This window comes from Nipponia nippon, unplaced genomic scaffold, assembly GCF_047370975.1.
Source record: "Nipponia nippon isolate SJK-2023a ecotype South Korea unplaced genomic scaffold, ASM4737097v1 scaffold_3, whole genome shotgun sequence".
Lineage (NCBI taxonomy): Eukaryota > Metazoa > Chordata > Aves > Pelecaniformes > Threskiornithidae > Nipponia > Nipponia nippon.
Window position 1 is genome coordinate 22,800,112 of NW_028262347.1, and position 25,636 is coordinate 22,825,747.

At 47.2% G+C, this 25,636-nt stretch overlaps 1 protein-coding gene across 3 annotated transcripts in view; it reads left to right on the forward strand.

The window, feature by feature from the left end:
- The first annotated feature begins 15,446 nt into the window (after positions 1-15,446).
- TRABD (TraB domain containing) overlaps positions 15,447-25,636 on the forward strand; it is a 37,114-nt gene continuing 26,924 nt past the window's right edge. Inside the window, exon 1 of one of the 3 annotated variants that reach the window (XM_087767360.1) lies at positions 15,447-15,579. The gene's annotated coding sequence lies outside the window, so the exon portion shown is untranslated. Of the gene's footprint in view, positions 15,580-15,748; positions 15,836-22,141; positions 25,036-25,636 lie in introns of those variants that run through there. The other 2 variants (XM_087767362.1, XM_087767361.1) reach the window with 2 other exon arrangements.

Sequence of the window (25,636 nt, forward strand, 5' to 3'; positions counted from 1 at the left end):
TAAGCATTCAGTGTTAGAAGATGCCAGATGGTATCAACATTTGTGCTTTTTTTAACCAGGGTGAAATGGGTATGCAGGGCCAAATTCTGCCCATTCTCATAAGCTGTGCGACTGGAACTGTTTGGGTAAGTAAAGGAGGTAGGATTGGGCTCCTTGAGTGTACGTGAAGCCATAAACCAAACAGCTTCAGTGTCTGAAAAATAATCTTACTAGAAAAGCTTGATTTACCAGACATTGGCAGAATCATAAAATATGTTTACGTCTTAGTAAGAAAACTGTTACAGAATCTCATGAAATCATACTAGTGAATAAATGTTCATGATACTGCATGTGATATGTGGACTGACAATTTGATGAAAGAGAAGTGATATTCCTTTACATGTCGCTTTGCAAAGCAAACTGTCATGGAAATACCATAAGAAGCGAGGATTCAGAAGTGCCTAACCCAATAGTGAGAGCAGCAATACCAATTATCGAAGAGTGGTTACAAACTTGGGCAGCAAATACAGTGAGATTGACCTTGGAAAATGCAAACTAATAGATCTTAGAGAAAACTGGTACTTAGTGGCAAGAAGAAGCCTGCCAAAGAGTGCATCTGAGGGGTACGTGGGTGATAGCAGATAGCTAATTAGGCAGCGCTTTGCAATACTCTTTGGCAAGGAAAAGCAGTCTGCTCGAACCGTGAATTTTCCTCTTTCCTTACTGCTTTGGTTTGGGCATGCCTTAAGTGTTACATCTCTTCCCTGGCAGAGGCATGATGATTTTAATACAGTTTTCCATCTCCGCTTTCTGTGATTTTTTGGCATGCATTTACACTTCCAGTTCTGAAGTGGCTGTTTCCAATCAGTCTGTAACAGAGAGGAAAACAATGCAGGGATTCTTCATGGCTTCTCAAGGAAACGGAGTCCTTTTGTGGTTCCCGGTTCATGGTTATTTAAGGTAGCTCTGGCTACAAGAACAAGTGGCAGCAGTGACACAGAGAGCAAGATCAGGTAGTTAGGACCTTTGCCATAAAAATACGGGTAGCAAGAGTAGCTTCAAAAAAGCAGTATTAGTTTAGTGTTCACCAGTATGCTTTCCTTAGACACCTGAATGAGATTTTCATGTCATGACTCATGGAGAGGTACTATAGCTGCCAAAGTACCTGCATTTAGTTACCTTGGGGAAAACTAGAACTGATGTGATGCCACCATAGTGTCCTGCTGATGTTATACCACTGTACTTTTGATGTTGTAACTATTTATTATTGGTATTTTCTTGTCTGGGTTATGCTTAAGAGCTCCTCCCATGGACAAGACGCCTACTGGGTGGGATCCTTGTATGCACAAACCAAAAAGATTTCTAATGTTAAAGTCTGGTTTTGTGATGCTTTGTCATGTTGAGTGTTCTCTTACACCATAAATTCAATTCCATTGAGTTCAGTAGAACTGTTAATAAGAAAAGCAGGTATTCAGTGTGAGGAAAGTTATCAAAATCCAATTGAAATTATTTTTATGTAAAACTGAATGCTATCTTTATTCTAAATTGAATCAAATGGAACAGAAGTCATAGTTTTACACTCTCCCAGTGCTGTGCAGCATGGATGTGGTGCAAGTCCAGGCTGGATGGGAAAAGAAGATGGACTGGGAGGAAGAGAGAATTTCCCCTTGATCTTCCCATTAACTCTGGGAAGGGAATGTGTTAACGTTTCATAACACAACGCACTTCCACCTGCAAGTCCCTTCAAGGAAAATTAATGGATTATGAAATACCACCTACTCTTGACCCCTTCGCAAACCCTTGATCCAAGTGGAAATATTGGATAAACTGGTCTGAGGGAGCGAGGGCCACAGCCCGTGCAGACCAGAGCGGCATTCGGGTGAGATTCCCACCGGCTTGCATAGCTGAGCAGGAGACGTCTTTGCCTGCAGCAAGTATGATCCTAAGGCAGAACTCAGCCTGCTGTTTCTTGGAATGTACTTCACCAACAGTAGTAGCACGAGTGCTATTTTTTTCTCACTGTGTTTATTTTAGGAACTCAGGTATACAATCTCTATTGTAGATCAGCTCCTTTACTAATAATAGCAACGATCAGAGCTCCTTTGGATTAATGATTTACTTCTAATGTGTTTTTTAACCTTAAAATAAAGCACAAAATTTAATTTTAGCTGTAGCTTCCCCATAGCTACAGAGGATAATATGATCCATGCCTTGAGCAAGTCTCTCAAGGAAAATTCAATGCACTTTCCAGTTACCGCACAGAAAATTATTATGTGCTGAGCATCAGATATGTTTCAACACTAGTATATCCAAATAGCATGCAGGCTAGAGAGGTGGGAAAGACTGCCAAAATACCGTGTCAGAGGAATGAAAAAAGAAGCAGGTCTTTACACTTTTCATTTCAGGGAGCAATGGGAAGACAAGGTTAAGCGTTGCCAAATTTTACACTTTATCTTAAAAAGATTTGAATATATTACTACCAATTCTCAATATCCACTTGTTGTATTAGGAGCTGAGACTATTAAGTATTTCACATATTGGGATCTGTGTAATGTGCATATTGACAGCAGTTAAGTGTACTTAGCAAGTCATCATTCATAATATATTACTTACCTACACTTATCAATACAGATTTCCATATATGAGGGAAATTTCCAAGATCTGCAGTAGCAAAAATCTATTTGGCTTTTCACTTGGTTGGTATAATTTTGTATCACCTTTGCTGTTTTTGAAAATTAAAGACCTTGCTTCTTTAAAACCCCTTTTCTTTTCCTATCTTATCTTAAACAAATGCCATTATACTAATTGTGGACTAGCCAATTCAAAACAAAATAAATTAGGGTAAATTAGGGAGTCATGTAGCATAGCACAACCACCTCTCTGTCTAATTTTATCACAACACTGGAGGCTTCCAGTTCACGAATGCTGATGCAGGATAGTGGTGTAAGGGAGAAGACTATTTCTCTGTGGATGCATACAATAGACCACAATACACCACGTAATGTTATTTTGATATGTTAATCAATGGACAGTAGACTTTTTAGTAATATTGTAAGTGTGGCTTTATAGAATGAACACGTGTCATTGCTGATTATATTAAAATTATTATGTACACAGCCTGATCTATAGAGGTGATCAATATGTTGCCTGTAACATATATGTATCAACAAATATCTACCAGTAGTCCCTTGCTGCCTGCTGGTGCTTGGCACGAGGTTAGTGGGGAGAAGGAATATTTGGTTACGAGCGAGCTTCGTGCTTTCTGGGTCCCTGGGTCAGAAACTGGGAAATCCCATGGATAATTGCCACAGCTGAAGCATCTAGCAGAAAACTGAGATCCAATAAAAAGGCAGGTATTCCACATGCACCGGCTGATTCACACCTGCACATGCATCTTCTTTATCTCTGCCGTGTTTCCAGCTTTTGACAGATAATGCCATCACGGGCAGAGGACAAGGTGACCACGCGCTCTCTGTGGACTGGTTAAAGAACGCCATGGGGCACAGACCGTTATCCTGGGATCACTGAAACCTGTGTCCTTGCTGAGGTGAATGGTTAGGGCATTTCTATAATACAGCAACATTAGAGCACCAGAGGATTTTCCAAGCCTTGGGGTCCAGATCCATGGACTTTTACAACTTCCTCGAATTACTCACATGGAGCGTGCTGTCCGCCAGCAAGCATCACTCTTACCTACTGTAAAGGTCAGGAAAGACATTATTTTATTGTTAAATAATAAAGACTTATTTAAAGGAAACAGTCTGCATGCAAACAACACACCACACTGGCATCATTGCCTTAATCAGGGCAATAATTTGTCCGCCTGCCTGTGTTCTCTGATAATCTCAGATATGAAGAATCTTGTTTAGCTCTCCTGTGATGGTAAAATCTTAAACATTCTTACTGTGATTTTCTTTGAAAAATGCCTGTTGCGCTATTCCTTAAATTATATAGCTTGCCTGTATTAAATAAAGCATTAATCAGCATGGTAGTGAACATGAAAAATACAGGCAGTTTTCCTGGAGTTTCCTATAGGAAGGACTGCTGAATACTTTCCTTTTTTTTTTTTTTTGAGACAATTTTCATGTACTTTTAAAGTTACCGGTCTTCATGGGTTCATGAGGGGAAAGTCCTGCTTAGCTAATTTAATTTTCTTTTATGACAAGGTCACCCATCTAGTTGACCAAGGGAAGCCAGTAGATGTGGGGGTTTTGGATTTTAGCAAAGCTTTTGATACTGTCTCTCACAGTATCCTTCTGGACAAAATGTCCAGCACACAGCTAGACAAGTCCATAATATGTTGGGTGAACAACTGGCTGACGGGTCTCTCAAAGAATTATAGTAAGTGGGGCTACATCAGGCTGGTGGCCAGTCACCGGTGGGGTTCCCCAGGGCTCAATTTTAGGGCCAGTGCTCTTTAATGTTTTTATCAATGATCTGGATGCAGGAATTGAATGTGCATTAAGTAAGTTTGCTGATGGTACTAAACTAGGAGGAGCTGTGGACTCCCTTGAGGGTAGAGGGGCCTTAGAGAGACATCTAGATAGACCAGAGAGCTGGGCAATCATCAACTGTATGAAATTTAACACAAGCAAGTGCTGGATTCTCCACCTAGGATGGGGTAATCCTGGTTATATGTACAAACTGGGGGACAAGAGGCTGGAGAGCAGCCCTGTGGAAAGAGATCTGGGGGTCTGGGTTGATGGCAAGTTGAATATGAGTCAACAGTGCACCCTGGCAGCAAAAAAGGCCAACAGTGTCCTGGGGTGCATCAAGCACAGCATCGCTAGCCGGTTGAGGGAGGTGATTGTCCCACTGTACACTGCACTGGGGCAGCCCCACCTCGAGGACTGTGTGCAGCTTTGGGCACCTCAATATAAGAAGGACATCAAACTACTAGAGTGTGTCCAGAGGAGGGGGACCAAGATGATGAAAGGCCTTGAGGGCAAGACTTAGGAGGAGTGGCTGAGGTCACTTGGCTTGTTCACCTTGGAGAAGTGAAGGCTGAGGGGTGACCTCATGGCAGTCTAGGACTTCCTCAAGGGGGGCAGCGGAGGGGGAGGTGCTGATCTCCTCTCGCTGGTGACCAGCGATACAACATGAGGAAATGGAATGAAGCTGCATCTGGGGAAGTTCAGACTGGACATTGGGAAAAGGTTCTTCACTAGGAGGGTGGTCAGTCACTGAAACAGGCTCCCCAGGGAAGTGGTCACAGCACCAAGCCTGTCATAGTTCAAGGACTATGTGGATGATGCTCTTAGTCATATGGTTTAGTTTTAGGTAGTCCTGCACGGAGCAGGGAGTTGGAGTCACTGATCCTTATGGGTCCCTTGCAACTCAAGATATTGTATGATTCTATGATTCTATATTCTTAACTGCCTGAGCTGAAATTTTCCAGGGCAGATACTTATCTGAGTCTGAAATACAATTTTTTTTTAACTTCCAGGAACAATGGTTCCGCAACAACTGTTTTGAAAAAGTTTAGGGTAACAGACATGATTTTTCTCCTTTAAAAATAGTATTTTAACCACCTCCTTATAGTACTTCCAGGCTTTGGACTTGGAAGCTGGCAAAGGACTGGGAAGGATTTTTTTCTGTAATTTTCACATGAAACTCGTTAAATTTGGCAAACTATAAATCTCCGCAACGTTATTTCACACATCCTCAGTCAAGATTTTGTTTGGAACTGCTGGAGATATATCTTCTGAGCATGATTCAGGCCAGGGTTTCAGTTTTTTTCCCTGAAATCTGTGCTCTTAACTACTCTCATCTCGTTTGTACTGGAATTCTAATTTTCCTATGCTCTCCATGTTTCTGCTGATGGTACCCAAGCAGGCAGGAAGAAGAAACAGGTGCAAATGCAATGACAGACGTTTGTCCAAAAGACAAAATTTGGCTTGGTAAAAGGGGTGATGTGGCAGTAATTTGGGAGAAAGACCTGGAAAATGGAATTACAGGCCATTTGAACATACTAATCAAAATAACTTGGGTGGGGGCAGAAAATCAGAGAGGATTTGGAAATCAGAAGGAGAGGAAGAGGAATGAGATGTGAAGGCAGCCTCAGTCTTCCCATTCAGACTAGCCTGTCTTCTCCAGGAGACAGTGAGTAGAAGCTGAGTTGTGTTTATTTTTAGTGTTAATTATAAATACTCTGACCAAAAAAAAACATAATTAAACCTTCAATGTCTCAGATGGATTACCTGTAATTAATGCACAGCTCCTCATTCTAAAATTTCACATCATCTCCTTCAACAGGGTATAATGCAGATAGATTAATCCAGGTTTGAAAAACAAACTGAAACTAATAAAAGGAATAAGAAAATTATAATATACAACACTGGAGAAAAAGAGAGTTCTTATTTTACATAAGTAATGAATTAAAAATTTGCAGTGAATCTTAACTACGAACAGTTCTTCCTTTACCCTTGATGAGGAACAAGGACTGTTGCAGTCAACTCAGGGATGCCTAATTCCTTGCTAACATAAAAAATACAGTAATCCATTCTTACAGAATCTTACAGATTCAAAAGACACTCTTTTGTCTTTGAGCTAAAGGAGGATTTCTGCTACAGAACAATATTTGAAATCTTCCTAAGCAAGCAGATATAGCAGAACATACCCTTAAGCATATAACACTCAATTCTTCACTGCATGGAAAGGTCACCTATTAAAAGCAAGACCAAATTTGAGTACAGCAGTGTTGGGCTGATGCAAAGCCAGAGTAAACACAGGAATCGAGACTTGTAAACTTTGTTGGGAACTTTATCTTACCTTTCATCATCCTTCAAAATATCTAGATGCTGTCGTCACCTGCCACATCTCTAATTTGCCCCCTTCACCTGTTCTCCAACAGCTTTGTAGACAAGTATCTCATTCAAAGAAAAAGACAACCGGGGAACACATGCCCTTTATCTTCTTGCTCAGTTATTTATAGGACTTAGGAAAAAATCCAAATTTAGCCAGCAGATCACAGCTCTCTAACACAATTCTGGTCATTATTACCATCCCCAAGGGAAGTTTGCTTGTGAAGAACTTCACTTTTGATATGGAATCTCCACATGCATGAAAATAAGTTCCCAATTTCAATTGGGTTAAGTCACATTTACAATTGTTTGTAAATATTTTGTATCACAAATGGTTCTGCTTTGTAATGGCAGCTCTGAGATATGTCAACAGGACATTTATCATGCCAAGTAAAGCTCTTGGCACCGATATTTACCATCTGTGGGCTTGCAAAGTCCTCTGCCTTGGTGTGTCTTGTCTACTTCTTTCACAGCTAAGTAGTATTATTTCACAGTCTTCTGCTGATAGCAAGGTTAACTACACAAGAAAAGGAGCCCGAGGTCAATATGTTTATTAGAACGCTTGGAAGACATGGTTGTTAACTCTGGTGTGCCATCTGTGAACACTGCTTTGAAACAACTGCTTTTGTATGATGCCCAAGTCATAGGTATCATACACTTTTATACTGTTGGACTTTTGTTTTGTTTTCCCAAGAACAGCAGCAAATTTTTTAGGCAGTTACCTGGCTGGGGACTATTCAGTTTTTCAGATAGAGGAATTTTGTTGCAGGGAACAGGTAGCCCTTAAGTGACTGGTTTAGAAAGTTATTGCTGTTCGTCCCTAGATTCTCATCGGAAATGGAGGGACAGATTACAAGAGTGCTTCTAGGCCACTGTCATGCCAGGTAGGATGGATTTGGGTAAACCCTCACAAGTTCATTAGGGGCACTAAACTCATTGAGGGGTGGTAACTCTTTAAACCACTCTACCAGGACCACAAGCCCTAGTGCAGGTGGAAGGAAGCCGTCCATTGTGGTCATATGGTAGTTTTCACCTCTTTTTTTCCCTAACAGAGTCCTTTTCAAACTTGTTGCCCTTGCTTCCTCAGTAAGTTCTCCACCTTCTCAGAAAACATTTGGCTTAAGGAGAAATTGCTGTGTCCAGATCATAAGCATGTTCAAGACCCCCGTTCCAAACCTTCAGCTTAAGCTCAACAAACCAATAAGGAGCATTTCTCTTTCTTGATGATGTCTCCTTCCTTCTCTTCACTCTTATCCTTAGGTCCATACCCCAGGATTTTCTGCAGAAAATTTGAACCAGTTTTATTTCTTGGAGCTTGCACCTCCTAATTTCAAGGTCTATTAGAGGGCACAGGCACAGGAACTGACATTTTGACTCAAATCCATGGGAGGTATAACTTTGGATTTTAGATTCTGATCCTGCATTGTACAACTATTCCCCACTACGGAAATGTACACAAACACAAGGTAACATTAAGGTGGCCTAATGATTTTATTAGCAACTTAATTTTTTTCAAGAGAAAGGCATTATGAAGGGACCTTTCAGGAGTTAAGCACTTTTCCCATTTAATCTACGAAGGCAAAAGCAGATGGGATTTGTGAATCAGAGTATTTCTAGAAATTAGTAATAAAAGGATTGTAATCATATGTCAGGCTTGATTTTTTTTAATTAAATGACACAATTGAAGGAAATATGATGTTAACAGTATTGATGCTCTCCAGCCTTAGCCCACTCACAGCAAGCTGCTGGAGCCAGGTCCTGTAGCCACTGAAGTGTGACAGAGCTCTGCCAGGGACTTCAGTTGTGCAAGCCTTGTCCTTAAATGAACGCATGTACACATAAGGAGTCTTGGAGCTCATGCAAATAGGGTAATTGATGAGCAGGCAAGTTTATTACAGCACTTTGACTAATTCTGCATATGGACATTTTATGTGGGGAAGCCGCTGCACCACCTACTCCAAATTAACTTAGTGTTTGCTTGGAACGATCCCCCGGGGAGTCAGTGGAGAGCAGGCAGCACCCCGCTCTTTCAATCCCCAGCTCAGTTTGTTGTAGGACAAGCTGTTGGTCTTTATGTATGCCCCAAGGCTTGTGAGAAGGAAGGAATTTAACAGCAAAGTCCCATTGCTAAACCAGGGTTTTCAATACAACTTTAAACCAAGGTTCTGGACCCATTCTTTTATTCCTTGTGTCCACATCTCACATTGACATGAGCAATGATTTTCAGCGCTTCCTAATCCAGCCTTTATCTTCAACTCACTTGTTTATTTATTTACAGGGATTACACCCAACGTCTCCCATAATGCCATACAGCTTTCAAATCTGAAGCAGACTAGTGTGCATTAAGGATTGCAAACTGGCTTTAGCCCAGACTTTTCTGCTCTGTAGCTCTAATCCAGCCTGTGATTAGTTGAAGACAGCACTGTGTCATTTAATTGTTCCCATGTAGGAACAAGACCATATATAATAGCTCCATTGTCTCTCCTTGTCTCCCAAAGCCTATGGGCATTAGGCTCTGTTGCAGGACCTCTGATTACCTCCGGTGAACAGAAAGATTAACTTGCGCAATCCTAGGCTCCCTCACAGGAACACGTCTCTGATTTGCCTTCTTTTCCAGCCTTTCCTGTAGAGAAGCACAAGCTCTGATTTGGCTCCTTCTCCCTGGACGAGGAAAGCCCAGAGCATGTCTTTCACATCCATCTCACTGTCACAGCAATGCCACGTTGCTCGCTCTGCATGCCTCCCACACAAATGATCCCGAAAACAGCCCTGTGCTGACACAGCCAACAGCGTCTGCTACCCAAGCTGCGTTACTCACAGCTACTTGGAGTGCTGCTACGCCCCACAGCCTTGTGCCATGCAGGTTGGCTGCAAATTTAATGAGAGGGGGGAGAGGAAGATGCAGAGGAAGAAGAAGGGGGCTATAGCCCTTCCTCCCCCTCTGCCATCAGCACCATCCTCTTCCACATGCACGCTGCAGGCTGCACGCCTGCCTGCACCCACGCCGCAGTCTCCAGCACAGCAGCTGGGGCTGGACCTGGGGTACCAAACCATTGCTCACGGTCATCAGCTTCCCACAGAGTCGCCCTTCACAGCAACCGCTCGCGACGGACTGATCCCAAGCGTCATGCAGATTTTAAGGATAAATTGTAAAGTCCAGAGGTGGCTGAGTTAGTCCAGTGTGTGGTTTGGTTCTTCTGATTTACCAAATCAGCTTTGTTGGAGCCAGTTCTAGCCACGTACAGCAGCTCAGTCGTCAAAGCAGTGTTGAAGAACAACTCCGAGACCTCCCCAGCGCTGCTGTGGGTCATAGCCTTCAGGAGCAGATACGCCGATACCGCGCAGGGCACCGGGTCTGGCTGGCAATCTTTTGATATGGCAACCTGCAATCTCTGCCCTGCCCTGGCTGTCTCTGCACGAACAACAGAAAGGCCCTATCACTTCTGGTTGCAACAGGACTGCACTTTAATTTCCCTCTCAGCACATTGCATGCAGTTGAGATGATGCTATTTTAGAGCAACATAAATATACTCCATGCTCCTGAGCTTAGGGAATGAAGTATATTACAGCTGGCCCACAGATGCTTCTTCTGAATGGTAACAAAAATGCAGCCAGTGAGATTGCAATGACACAAATCTGTCTCTCTTGCAGGGAAGGCGGTCAAGTGAATTCTGCAGAGCTACTAGTCATTCTGCCTGTCTTTCTTCTTCCCTCCCGCAGCCTGAGATAGCTGGTCTCTCCGAAAATCACGTTAGAAAAGAAAAATGAAGCGCGGGGGGGGGGGGTGTCCCCCGCGGCTGCGCGCGGAGCCCCCGCGGGGCGCTGAGGGCGCCAGGCCGCCAGAGGGCGCCACAGCCCCGCGCAGCGCCGCCGCCCAGGCGCCTCCCCGCCGCGGCCCGCCGCCGGCGCGCTGCCCGCCGGCCCCGCGCGGCGGCTCCCGCGGCGCTTCCCCGGCGCCCCTGCACCGGCAGGCTCGTGGCCGCCGCCCGGCTTGCAGATCCCCCGTGCTCCCCTGCCGCCCGCCTGAGTCGCCCCGGCCCGGTGCGTCCGGCGCTGGCTAACCCGTCCCGCAGGCCCTGGCGCTCGCCTGTGGGACGCGCTCTCCAGACACCTCTGCTTCGTCAGTCGCTGGCTGGCAGAAGGGCTGCCAGGTGAAGTCTTCAGTCACCACAGGAGACAGCAGGGGGAGCGAGGGAAGGACAGAATCGTTATCAAATGAGCATTTTTTAAGTTCTTGCCCTTTATCATTCACAGAGAAATCTCTGAAAAGAGACAGGTAACGGGAACACAAATAGAGCACGCGCCTCCTGAGGTCAGGATTAGTGGGCAATCATGAAGCAAGCGTCGCCGGAGGCCGCCAGGTTTGTTCCTGGCCTGTGTTCTCCGCTGCCGCCCCAGCTCGCCCGTGGAGCTCCCCCGTCCGTATCCCCGCCGGCCCCTGCCAGCTCCCGCAGTGCAGGCGGCAGCGGTCACACCGCCAACGCCTTCCTCGGGTGCCTGAAGCGCCGGAGGTGTGGGAACGGATCCTGGGGAACTGGGGAGGGCCTCAGCGGTGGTCGGTTCAAGCACATTTTGCAGGTGGTATGCAGTACTGGCCCCAGCCTGGGGCCTGGCACCCGCCTCCACAGCCCAGAGGCTGGGGCTCATGGAGAAAATCTTAAGACTCACTAGTCTAGAGAAGGCAAAAGAAGACATGACAGTGTTCCCACAGGTGAAGGCTGCTACAAAGACATGGGGAGAAAGTTGTCCTCAGACCCGCAGCGAGGAGGGCAAGAGCTACTGAACTTGGATGCAAGCAAACACCAGTTTAGGTGGGATGCTTGAACAACCTCCTGACACTCAAGGTTTTCAATGGTAGGGCTGTTTTGGGTGGTGGCGGGAATCCTTTGTTATTGCAAGTTCTTAAGAACCAGTTGTGACAGGGACAGACAAATGCCCGCCCAGGAAGCAGCCTGGTGACCCTTCTCCCTAGTAACAAGCGATAGGACGAGAGGAAATGGCCTGAAGCTGCACCAGGGGAAGTTCAGGTTGGATATTAGGAAAAACTTCTTCACCAAAAGGGCAGTCAGGCACTGGAACAGGCTGCCCAGGGCAGTGGTTGAGTCCCCATCCCTGGAGGTATTTAAAAGAAGGGTAGACGTGGTGCTTGAGGACATGGTTTAGTGGTGGACTTGGCAGTGCTAGGTTAACGGTTGGACTTGATGATCTTAAGGGTCTTTTCCAACCTTAATGATTCTATGACTTCCCTGGCAATCTGTTCAGGGGTTGACTCAAATGTCACACCAGGTCTCTATTTTCTACGAACCAGAGATCACTGAAGACAATTGAGCGACTCTAGCTAATCACTGCTATCCGTTCCTAAGAAACCTTATGTAAAAATAACTTATGAAAAAAAAGAGAGAGAAAGAAGAGAAAGGAAGGGATGGAAGGAGGAGGGCAGGAGGGAGGGAGGGAAGGAGAGAATTAGAAAGGGAGGGAGGAAGGGCGGGCAGAAGTACACTTAGCTCCCCTCCTTGCTCTTACCTCATCTTGGAAACGCCTACGCCTAAGAGTGGTGTCATGTGCGTGAGGAACCTTTCCGACTCTCTACACAATGAAATGACCTCAGATATACCATGCTGTGGCTGGTAACTATTCAGTGAGTTTCCGTTTTGGTAAAAAAAAAATGCAGTTTGAGTTGAAACACTGAAGAAATGCATGAATCAGCTGCCAAGCCCTCTTTTCACTACTGGCACCTGCCATTGACCTCAAAACAATCCCACGTCAATGGTGACATTTAAAGAAGAAGATACACAAAGTAATAAATCATCCGTTAAGAAACAGATTTATATGCTGCACTAGGCCTCTGGGCAGATACCAGTGACCCATCTTGCAATTGCTAATTAATGGGGCATTCAATTACCACAACCCACTGCAAATACGGATCAGAACACAATTTGCAGTCATGCACCCTCCCGCAGCGACACCGGAGCTGCCAGTGGGGTCACAGTCCCGGCAAGAGGGCGCCTCTCCCCATACCAGCGCGTCAGCTGCTGGCAGAGCTGCGGAGCCCTGCACCCCTGGGATCGCCGGACATGGAAAGGCCAAGCTGTTTGCGGTTTGATAAACTTCCTCCCGTTTCAGTGGTCCCTCTCCGCTTTCAGAAGTGTTGTGCACCACAGTCCAGGCTGAAACGGCACAGGCAGAATCTCCAGCCACACTGTTTCACGTCGGTAGAGACCTGCATCTTACCTTGGGCCTTGTAAAGGTAACTACCACAGCTCTCGCTGAGCCAGCAAAGGAAACTGCCTGAAGTAACCATACGAGAAAGCACCAGCACTTTTGACATAATCAGGGCGCAGCATCATGAGCCAAAGGAAAAACAGGCTAGCAGGGTTCACAGTATTCCCACAAGCAGAGGGCTTGCCGATCAGATCAGATCAGGTGAGGTCTCTCCTGCAGGCTAAGGCAGTGCTCCCCAGCTCTGACCAAAAATCATTGGACCTTTGCAGCTGAAGCAGTGGGGAGCTTGGGAACGCGCCCGTAGTCTATCAAGGGGCTCACAAAGTTTGCACAAAACAGCAGCGGTGGAGTGGCAGGAGGAGCTGCAGTTCAAAAAACGCTGAGCTGTCACTTAAGATGTACAGCTTGAACAGAACACATTACACTGCAAATAGCCGGGGCTTGAGTCTAAGCCTGGCACAACTGATAGTTGAGCAAATCTGAGTAAGAGAGGATAAAATGTATGATGGGCTGTGTACGGGACACGGGTGTGACTTCAGATGCAGGCTGCTGAGCAGCAGGACCTCTGTCACATGCTGCTTAGCCACCAGGACACAGTGTTACACCTGCTGCCTGCCACGCTCCAGCCCCGCGCTGGATCCAGTGCCATGGAGAGCTTGTGGCTGGGCTGAGGCCGATGCCTAGAAGAGGTGGGATTAGAAACAGACTCAGAAGCAAGCAGCTGCGGTCAGCGGGGAGCAGCTGCGTCGGGGAACGGCAGCGCTCAGAGGGGGGATGTCCTTGGATGCCAAGAAAGGCGTCTGGCCCAGTCCCCACAAGCAGCAACCAACTTGCTCTTGTCCAGTACAGTGTCTCATCTTCCTCGGTGGCCTTCACCCACCAGTTGTGAAAAAAAGGGTATTTGAAGTCTGTGGACTGCAGTAGATTAAAATGCCTAAAGTGAAATTTTCTTCCTTATCTGTCAGACACTGGATCGTTCTTTTCCCCCAGAAGTGAAGGTCTGCGTAGCTTATACCTGTACTTGATTATGTGTATTTTGAACGTTCATGCATGAAGTGCCTGCTCTGTGCTTTTATAGCAAGTTGAAACTATTATTACACAAAACGGGAAGTGAAATTCCCAACTGTCTCAACATGTCTGTACTTGATTTCTACGCACCACGCACTTCCAAAGCTCAGCCCAATCCTAAACTAACCCTGGCTCGAATATGGCCGTGAAGTAAAATATTTAAGAAAAGATCAGAAAGCGTACCCTCAAATCTGTTCCAATTAAACTGTATTTAGATAATAAACACGTGCTCAGACTAAACGGGTGTTTTAGCCATACTGCCATTGAACTGTGACCTATCAGGAACAGAACAAAGAAGCAGGAAAAGGGATAGAGACAATTTCAGAAAATAATCGGTAGCTATAATCAACTCTTGACACGTCTTTCTTGAAAAAAAGTTTTCTTGACCAATAAAACATTTGTGTGTGCCAGCCTAGTAATTTGAAGTACCATCTAATGCTGCTTGTGCTTAAACAGGTGGCGCAACACAGATTTTTCAGGTGAAACATTAACTGTTCTCCAGCAGAGGAGGAAAGGTCCACCGCAAGAGATAAAGCGAACGGAGGGACCGGCGGCAGCAAGCAGCCGGACTGCGCAGAGAGGAAGTCACGGGCAGGTCTGGAGATGACGTAGTCCGGGGTTTGATTTCCCTACGACTTCCATCTCCATTAGATCCATAACCACGGCGCATTTCCACGTGGACACCCCGTGCAGTCCCACACCTAAGGGTGCTCTCTTACCCCCTATGCCTGCACACATTTCCAAACCGCCTGCAACGGCGGCCACGCAGCCGCCAGCGCGCCACAGCAGGAGCCTTCTCCTGAGCACTCGCAGCAGCACAGCCACCTGGAAAGCGCTGCAGGGTTAAAGCCCGGGCCTTGAAGATCGGTACCAAACCCAGGTCTCCTGGGCCGAGCTCGGCAGGCCGGGCTCCGGTGTCAGAGAGCTTTCAGCCGTCCCCGAGCGCTGCTCCAGCTGACCCGGGAGAGGCAGCCTCAAGGAGGATGCGGCTCCCTTCCCTGCCTGAAGGCCCCCCGCTCCGAGGGCGGCCGAAGGGACTCGGGCACCCGCCGCCGGCACCCCCGCAGGCTCCCCGCTCCGCCGAGCCCTTCCTCGCCGCGGGGCTCCCGCAGCGAGCCCCGGGAGGGCGCTTTACTGCCAGAGGATCCGGGCCGCACAGCTGCCGGCCCGCGGCGCCGAGCGGCCGCCGGCGGAGGGCAGCCGCGGCGGGGAAAGGCGGCAGGCGGGGGCCCGCGGCTGCCGGGCCCCGCGGCCCACGCGCCCGGCCGTGCGCCCTGGGAGCTGTAGTCCGCTGCCGCCCGCTGCCCCTCGCCGCCGCGGGGCCCGGCAGCGGCGGGGGACTACAAGGCCCAGGCTGCCCAGCGGCGCCGGCGCCGCCCCCCGGTATGAATGACTGATGCAGCATGTTGTCCGGCTAGCGTGCCCCTGCCGCCGGAGCTCCGCGCCGCCGCCGGCCTCCTCCCGCAGCGCCCCGGCCAGCGGCGGCCCCCGCCGCCGAGCACGGCAGGTGAGCCAGGCGAGGCGGGGGGTGGCGGCCGCGGTGCCCGCTTCCCGCCGGGCCGGGGGGCGGCGGCGGCGGCGGTGCCATGTTGGGGCCGAGCCCCGCTGCGGGCGGGTGTGTGCGAGGGGAGCGGGGGGGCTCTTGCGTTTCTCCCCGTGCCCGGCGGGAGGGGAGTCGGCTGTGAGCGGCGCGGCCGCCTGCCCTCGCCGCCGGCCGGCTCACGGAGCACCCGGCCCTGCCCTTCCAGGTGGCCGGCCCGGAGGTACCGCCGGGCAGCGCCCCGCTCGGGCGGGAAGGCGGCCGGGGCGCGGGGCGAGGCGGCCCGCTGCCGGCGCTGGAAGCGCTCCCCGGGCCTGGCGGGCCCGCGGCGGGCGGGCCGAGAGCGCGGCGGCCGGCGCCCGCGGGGAAGGGCGGCCGGGGCCGGGCCGGCGCTGCCCCGCCGGTGACCCTGCGGCCGGCGGCGGCCGAGGGGCCCCCTCCGGGCGGGGCGAGCTCCTCCTCGGCCTCGCAGCGGGGAGGCCGAAGCGTCCGTCCCCGCTCCGGAGGGCAAGAGGAGGCCGGGAGGCGGCTGTCCGTCCCCTCCCCGCCGGGCCCTGCGCGGAGGCCTGCCCTGCCGGCCGGCGAGCTGCAAGGGGGCACGAAGCCTAGGGAAGCGCGTCCTTTCGGGCCGTTTTTGAGGTCCCGGCGCCGCGTGTGGTTACAGCAGCGGCTGCACCTTTCATTCCCTTCGCTATGGCCGTTCCCCGGCTTGGGGGCTCACGGAGGCGGTGTGGGCAGGGCGCTCCGGGCTGCGGTGCGTTGTCCAGGTGTTCGTGATAAGGACGTGGGGTTCCTGCGTGGGTTTGGTGGTGACGGTGAGCTGGGGAAGAGAAAAGCAAAGACTCACAGTCGTTCAAGCTCTTTTTTTTTTTTTGGTCTCTAAACAGTTGTGACTTTTTCAGACTGCGCTGTGCATCGCGTGCGGTAAACTCTGAAATCAGGATTTTGAATTCGCGTCTGAAAATAGTTCTAATTAACCCACGTCTCGAAAATAGCTCGTGTCCGAGGCATAGCCTGTGCTTTTCTCTTGAGGAAAATACATGTACCGATGATCCTGTATGCTGGTATCCGTACAATGAAGGTGTTTATTTTTCGCTAGCTTTCGGGAGGAAAGAGAATGTTTTTGTTTGGTGAAACTTTGCAGAAAGTTGCAACTGCTGAGTGGTTGCTGCTGGGTTGGAAAAGCGAGAGGATGGGCTTTGAAAAGTTAGATGCCACGTCGCATGTGTGGCGTGGTGTCAGTAGTCGTCCCAAGAAATATCAAGGGTGCCTGGAATGGCCTCGTTTCTCCATTTTGTAGAGATGTGTATTGGTGTTCAGCTCGTTAATGCACGTACTCCTTCTTGGAAAGCTAACAGAGTAAAGCAAAAAAATGGAAAAAAAAAAAAAAACCACAAAAACAAACCAAACACATTTCAGGGGTTTCCCTGCTGTATTTTAGCAGGGAATAGACCTGAAGCCGTAGAGGAAAAACACACATACATTTACTTATCCTAAGCTAAATGAGTTTATTAATTGAAAATACCGGGTTATGGCTGTGCTGTGGGTTTGTGCCCTGCTGTTTGTGGCTTTCAGTAGACTTTCAAGTTTCAGTCACTTGAGTTGCTGATTGTAAAGCTGATTTGTCAGCCGTTGCAGTGTCTGGCACTCTTGTGTCTTAACTGTAGACTCAGATATTGTTTAATTCAGTGCTAGGAGAGTTATGTGTATTTTTCAGTGCATTCTTTCTTCCATATGGTAAATATGATGAAACATTGCTGCTGCTGCCACCACAGCTGTGAATAAAACACGGCGGTATTGGCATCTTATTTGTGGGAGAGTCATCCGATTGCCTTTTTTTTTTAAATAGCACTTTTTAGAAGGCATCTTGTTTTCCCTTATTTGCTACTCGGAAAAAGTGAAGAAAGAGATTTGGGGCAGTCTTAGAAAATGGAAAAAATGAGAGCAGGCCAGAGATAGGTGTGCTCCAGATTTAATGGGAGGGGTGTGTAACTACAGCTGTCTGAAGTGGTGTCGCAGCACGCGCTTTGCCAGGCGGTGCCGGTGGGAAGGAGGCGTTCTGCAGCTCTCCTTGTCCTGCCCGGGAAGGTCCACGCCGGTTAGCAAGCACTGGTTGCCTGTCATAGACAATTTAGTACTCGATCTTGCCAATGTATTCTGTTGGTAATGGTTGTTACTAGATAGGTATTTGCAAATAGGTTTCCAATGTGAATAGTTTCTGAGGTCGGACCTTCAATTGTTGAAGGTTTTTGTAAATAGCCACTCAAATTTGAGATGCTATGAACATTTTAGTTAATGCTGTGGTTCTGCATTTGAGCTTATAAACTCTACAAGTAGGAGCAAATTTTTTTGCTGCCTGCAAAGTGACTCAGGAGCATATAACTTTAATATTAACCACAATTTAGAGATTTATGATTTATATGAAAACATGCATGGACTCTGTGACAAGCTCTCTTCCTTTCTACTTTTTTTTTTTTTTAAGAAAAAGAAGTTAGAGGGGCTGTTTTCTCTTCCTGTGTCCTTCCTCCCCACCCCACCCCCCACCTTTAGTTGACATGCTATGTAGTTTGATTGAAATCACTGAGGGATGAAGGGACTTAGCATCTCCACATACAAGACTTTAAGTGTCCTGATGACACCATGTATCAAGCTGCAGGAGAGGCTACGCTGGAGCTCCAGGGGTTGATGTTTTCCAGTGGTTAAGCCCTGCAGGCTGTCTACAAAATAACCTTGTCTGTACGGGCAGTGCACGTCGTTCACGTGTGTTGAGAGATCTGCGCCTCTGTGCAGGAAGGGTGTGCACGCTTGCAAGAGGGAGCAAGAGCCTGCACCACAGCTGAACAGCAACACGAACGCTGATGAAATTGAAAAAAGGTCTTCAGTCACCTGTGCAGTACATCTGGAGATCCTGATCTTCCCTCGGTAGGATGCACATCCCACGTGTTGCACGACTAGGAGCCATCCTTCAGAAGGACAGTAAGACAGCTAGTTACAGGGTAATCGATAAAGAAGGCCGGTGTGTGAGGCACCAGGATCAGGAATTGCCAAGGGGTTGTCTCATTTCTTTGGGGGGCAGACGATAGGAATGGAAATAGAGGTAATCTTTGGAGGGAAGATCTTTTTTTAACTACTGAGCTTGTCGGACGCAGGGTGCTTTACACATTAAATGAGCAGCGCAGCAGCTGGATGGAGTTGCAAGCAAGATGACTTTCCTGGTTAGTAGCATGTCTGTAGTCCTGAACGGTTAGTGCTAACGTGTGGGGCTCCTGTGTCTGCAGGCTGGCAGGCTGGAATTAGCTTGCTTTCCTGGAGCTTAAGTCTGCTTGCAACCTGACCCTCTTTCTTCAGTTCCCTGCCACTGAAGAAAGAGAGCTGCATGTCTTTTCTTGTTGCCAGCACGTGGGCCCATGTCATGTAACGTTTCCAGCTTTTGTGATCACCTGATGATTTTGAAAAGGTAGTAGATTGGGTTGTTCCCAGCTACTGTTTGGAGACTGGGATGGAAGGGGCAGGCAGAAGTGAGCTGGTAAATAATGTGTTTGGCAGTTGGGCAAAATTATTTTGTCCCACAAAATCCTAGTTTTACCATCATAAGGATTGCATTTAAAGGTGTTCATAACAAAATGAATAAATGTGTCTGCCAGTATTCTTGAGACCCAGCTTCTGTGTATCTCAGCAGACAGTCAGTCATTGACACGTGGAATAAATGTGTATGTGGAATTTAAGAAGACTTCTGCAACAGTTTTGTGGACCACAGTGAAATATCTTCCAAGCCACTAGTTAGTTGTCCATGGCAGAACTTCTCTACCCATCTCCTTTGCTGGCTGCTTGTAGGTAATGAACAGAGAGTGGAAAATTTGCTTTTTGTAGAACTCCATAGAAACAGTGCATCCAGCAGCTGTGCTTTTTTCCTGTTGCTCTGCTTGGGAGTGTTTTGCAGAGGGTTCCCCAGAATCAGACATATCACTTGGTTTATAGTTTTGAACGGCCTGGAGGGAGGAGGTGTGCTGAGCGGATATCTTACCCAAATCTGCTGATCGCAGGAGAGTCTCATAACATTATTTTGGTTCAAAATCTTTCCTGAATTCACATGAGTCATATTGGAATAAAATAGGAAAGTGACTTGGGCAGGTGTGTAGGTTCTAAGACAGTGTGAGTTTCTGAGTGGTGGGCCAGACTTGGGCCATGTCACTTTGGTCTTTCTGTCCCATGTTTCTAAATTTAACAACCTCTTTATAGCCTCTTAAAACAGTAAGGGTTTGGCCTGTTGTTTGTTCTCAGTTCTGCTCTGCATTAGCATCCTGATTCACCTAGTACTTACTTGTTTTGTCTAGTAGCCCTGGTCAATGTAATAGCAATAATTTCTAAAAACACAAAACATATATAAGAATGCCTTCTTGTCTTTCACTGATAAACATGTTTTCAGTGCATCAGTGTCCCAGGCCAGATATTCTCACGTTCCAGCACCTCCTTTCCAACAAAATTAATTTAGTTGTCTGTGACTTTTATCTTTTAGCTTCCAAAGTATGCAAATGGATGTTGGCTCCAGCGTGCAGGTACCTGAGTTTAGGCTGCATGCATCAGCACAGTTCATGTTGCAGGAACATCTCATTGATGCTCAGAGGGTAAAAAAGTCTGTGTTTTGAAATTTATGAACTTCTGAGTCATAAGAAACCAGAGCCACAGTCTACAACCACCTGTGACCACAGAACCAGTTGCTCAGTTAAGTTTCAAAGGCATGGGTTGTGTCAGGGAGATACATGCAATGTGCAGAGTAGGTCATCTTGGTGACTGTTTTGAAATACATTCCAGTTTCTGAATTTGTGGCTGTTGCATTAATTGGCAGTCAGGTTTCAGCTGATGCATCCTTCTGAGTATGAGCAGCCTATCAACAGAGCAGAGACACCATTTGGAGCAGATGATAGTTTGTTTGTAAACATTTGTAAGATTTCTGTGCATAAGCATGGAAAAAGCCTCACCAATTTTAATTACTCTGCTTCCATTGCAGAGGATGGTGCTGAAACATAAGTGAATATCTGTTGATTTGGTTTCACCTTCTTAGTAGGTTAAATGTTAGGCATAGAAGGTACTCTGTTAGGTGTTCCAGACAGCGAGTAATGAGTGGAACGGTTTGTCAGCGGGAGAAAAGTTGTGTCTGTATCTTCTGAAGTATTGATATGCCTCTTCTGTTTGCATAAAATAAATGGTCCTGTTAATGGGTAGCAGCATTCAAATAAGATGTGCTTATGGAGTGCATAATACGCGTCTGAAGCACACGGGCCGTACCAGCTAAACTGAATATCCATTGCTACTGCAACTGCAGATTTAAAAAGAACACGGCACACTTAGTACACGTAGATGTAAGTGCGTTATTGCTGCATCGCGTGCCGCGTGGATGGAGGCTGTGTTCTGGCCAGAGGTACTGGTGTTAGAGGGCTGGGTCAGGAGGCTGAAATAGTCGTTTGTGCGTGCCCGTGGCTTACGTCCAGTGCAGGTCAGTTCTGGCTCGGTTACAGCGTGACCTGTGTGAGGTGTGCTGTGTTCTCGCTGGAGAACACCCACTTTATTGTTCGACAACTTGCTCTTGAATCGAATTCTGTCCTTAGCCTACCTCTCGTCTTTCCCACAGTGACTCTAGAGGAGCAAGGATGAATGATGTTGGCGTGTTACTGTGGGGAAGTGCTGTCCCAGGGGGGTGTGGGGGCATCTTCTGAAGGGCCAATGATTAAAAACAAAGGAAAATTCACATTGCAAAATTGAAATGCTTTGAAAGCTCCAGCAGCTTCCTACCTACTTGTTTAGATACCAGAGGTCAGGTTTTTAGATACATTTGAGTATTCATACACCTCAGTTCCTTATTTGTAAAACAGGGAAGTACATATAATCCCATCTCAGAGGCTGCAGGATTAATGCTTCAAGTACTGAGAGATGTGGATACCTTCTGCAATGCTAGTGAATATTGTAACTATTGAAAGCAGTAATAAATGCATTTAGATTTGTTGGGAGGGAGGGGAATCAAACATAAAAATTGTTGCCTTTCAATAAAAGGTGAAACAAGTTGTGGTAGTTTTGTGGCTTCTAGTTTCTTACTAGTTATTCTGATGTGTGTGCAGCGCATAGAAAATACAGAGCAATTACAAGACTACAAAGAACTTTATTTCCCTCTTGCAATGTCAACATGTTGAGGAAAGCAAATGCTGCTTCTGAATTCCTGTATGGCACAGAAGGAAGAAAACATTCAATAAAAATCTTTTTAAAGAGTAGCAGACTAGGTCGTTTTATAGGTAGAAGCATGAGAGTTTTTAAAAAGGCTTTTTTATTGATTCAGTTGAATCACTGTCTGAAGGAAGCAAATTTAGACAAGACAATAAAGGAAGAAATTCAGTCCTACGGTAGGAGGATACCTTAATGAACTGCCTGTCCATCCTTTGTGTTGTGCTTGAATTTTCTCACTGAACGATGTAGTTGAAATAAAGCGAGAAAGGGCATTCATTCTTTAAGCATAGCTCATGTTTTAGTGCCTGTAACTTGCCTTGCTAGAACCCCTGACTTGTGAGTGTTCCTCTTGTCTCCTCCAGACTGTGAGCTAAGAGAGTTTCAAATGCCTAAATATGCAGCTAGAACTGAAACACTTGGTCAGCTAAGACTACCCAGTACGAAAAACGAGCCAGTAGTTCACGAGCAGATTTCGCGCAAAGAGGAAGCTCTGCTGAAGCTGTTTTACATTAGGAAGGCCGGAGGACTGGTGTGAAATAGCATGGCAGGGAGGTCTTTCTCACTCTGCTTTTGCCAGCCACTGTGCAGTATAAGCATTGCTAGAAGATGTTGCGCTTAACCTGTGTGCTCCTTTATGAACTTGCGGTGTTGGTGGGAAGAGAATAATCCCCAAAGTGTAGGGGAAAAATATAGCCCCTTTTCCACAGTGCTGTTGTCAGCATGAATGGCTGCCCTGCGTGTGCTGTCAGGGCAGGAAAACCTTGAAATAAAATAGGTGCCTACCAGTAAGATGAGTAATGGCTAAATTTTAGGCTTGCCATTTGTTGGGTGGTCTCAAAAATTCCTGTTTGGTTGCCTGGGTATCTTAAGAGTTGGAGAAAGGGCTTCATTTGTTCATACGTGTATGTATAAAGAACAATTTTTATTGCCCAGTGAATGGCAGGCCCCGTAGGACTAGCAAAGATGAAACAAACACAGGAATTCCACTTGCCAGGGAAAAAAGGTGATTGAATTGGGGATCAAATCAGGGATTCAGTCATCCAGGATTCCTTTCAAGAAAATTCCAGAGGCAAAACCAATCTTTCTGGATCGTAAGGAGCCAGGTCAGACTCCTTCTTGTTTCTTCTTGCTCCAGGAATTTTCTTGGTGGCACTCTCAGCATGAGGAATGAATCCCAAATTAAGACAGTCTCCTGGCAGATAAGAGAACAGAAATACTTTCTAGTCTCTGATCTTGATGAGTGCCTAGAAGCTGCATCTCCCAGTTTGTCTGAAAGAAATGCGCTGTCGTATCTAAGGTTCTCAGTATGTGATTTATCTCATGCGGGCCTCTTACAGGCCTTTGAAGTAGCTGGAGGAGAGGGATTTAATTGGTTTCGCATGTTTGTGCCAAATGCCGTCGTAAGTAGAAGAACTTGAGGTTATGAGATATTGTGGTATACATATTATAGAACAAAATAAATAATTGTCTGAACAGCTGCTTTTGCCTGTGGCTTTACAACTTAGGGCTGATTTTCCTTCTGTTCCCTGGCAGGTTCTGCTGACCTCCTCTTTTTCACACGCACACGTACCACCCCCTGTAATCTTCAGTAATCTTTTTTTCCTGGAGGAGCAGTGCTGTGCACTGCACCTCTGAATGACTCTGAGACTCTTACCTCCCTGCCAAGTTTGTTTAAAATTCACCTATGGGTTAGCAAACACAGACAAATAAGCTCTGCCTTGCTACCTAGTCTCATTTCTTTAGGAAGTTGAACTTTATTAAAAAAACAAAAAGAAACCACAAGGTTGAGAAATCAAGCTCTGAGAAATTTGGAAATGTTTGGATTTAAGTTGCCCAGATGCTTGCCAGGATTTTATCTGAATTAGCACCGTTTTTCTCGCTGTTGGATGCAGTGGGAGGAAGTACGCACAGATTCATATGCTTCAGTTCCTTATCTGTGTAACAGCAAGGTATGTTCAGTCCTCTCTCAGAGGTTTCAGGATTAATATTTCGGGTATTGTGGGATGTGGATATCTTCTGTGAATACATAGGTGTACAGGGATGGTAACTTTTCCACGTGTATGCGCTAAGTCAGCCTGGAGTCCATAGTATTTGACTAGTTCCCAGAACATATGTACTTCTTCCTGTGTTGTTGATGAGGACACTGGCTAGCTGAGTAGCCAGCCTTGTCTGTACTCGGGTGTTGACATGTTTTGTGGCTGTTGTCACTCACACTAAGCAAGAGCTTGAACGCGCTCAGATTTTCATGCCAGTTGTTCGGTTGAGTTTTAGTTTGCTGTTGACAACCAGTTGTAAAAATTTTCTTAATTTGTGCAAAGCATTTGACGCTGACCCGCACAACATCCTTGTCTCTAAGTTGGAGAGACGTGGATTTGATGGATGGACCACTCAGTGGATAAGGAATTGGCTGGATGGTCACACTCAAGAGTTGCAGTCAACGGCTCAATATCCAAGTGATGGACAGTGATCGATCACCAAGTGATCGACCAGTGAAGAGTGGCATTCCTCAGGGGTCAGTATTGGGACCGACGCTGCTTAACATCTTTGTCGGCAACATGGACAGTGGGATTGAGTGCACCCTCGGCAAGTTTGCTGACAACACCAAGCTGTGTGTTGCAGCCAGCACACTGGAGGGAAGGGATGCCATCCAGAGGGACCTTGACAAGCTTGAGAGGTGGGCCCGTGCAAACATCATGAAGTTCAAGAAGGCCAAGTGCAGGGTCCTGCACCTGGGTCGGGGCAACCCCAAGCACAAGTACAGGCTGGGTGGAGAATGGATTGAGAGCAGCCCTGAGGAGAAGGACTTGGAGAGGTGTTGGTTGATGAGGGGCTCAACATGACCCAGCAATGTGCACTTGCAGCCCAGAAAAGCTAACCATATCCTGGGCCATATCAAAAGAAGCGTGGCCAGCAGGTCGAGGGAGGTGATGCTCCCCCTCTACTCTGCTCTGGTGAGACCCCACCTGGAGTCCTGCGTTCAGCTCTGGGGCCCCCAACATAAGAAGGACATGGACCTGTTGGAGTGAGTCCAGAGGAAGGCCACGAAGATGATCAGAGGGTTGGAGCACCTCTCCTACGAGGACAGGCTGAGAGAGTTGGGGTTGTTCAGCCTGGAGAAGAGAAGGCTGCGGAGACACCTTATAACAGCCTTCCAGTACCTGAAGGGGGCCTACAAGAAAGCTGGAGAGGGACTTTTTACAAAGACAGGTAGGACAAGGGGTAATGGCTAGAAACTGAAAGAGGGTAGATTTAGATTAGATTTAAGGAAGGAATTCTTCACCATGAGGGTGGTGAGACACTGGAACGGGTTGCCCAGAGAAGCTGTGGATGCCCCATCCCTGGAAGTGTTCAAGGCCAGGTTGGATGGGGCTTTGAGCCACCTGGTCTAGTGGAAGGTGTCCCTGACCATGACAGGGGGGTTGGAACCAGATGATAAGGTCCCTTCCAACCCAAACCATTCTGTGGTTCTGTGATTAATGTTGACTGAATAACCTGAATTCCTGGGCATGTTCTGAGGGGGGGGGTGTGTGAAAAAAAATCTGTAAACAGGTCTTCTGCATGGAAAACTTCACCCCCAGTGGATCTTGAGCAGATTTAAGCACCTGAGAACAAGGTCTCCTAGATGAAAGCAGTGGCAGGCTTGCCTGTTGATGTGGCTGCCCAGTCTCTCATCTGACCCTCGTGGTTTTGTGCCATAGGTTACCTGCAGAGGCTGGAACCCCGCTATGGTGGAGCTGGGAGCCACACTGAACAAACAGCTTTGCTTTCCCCAAAGGTTGCACGGGTCAGATAAAAAGCAGTGCTAGTT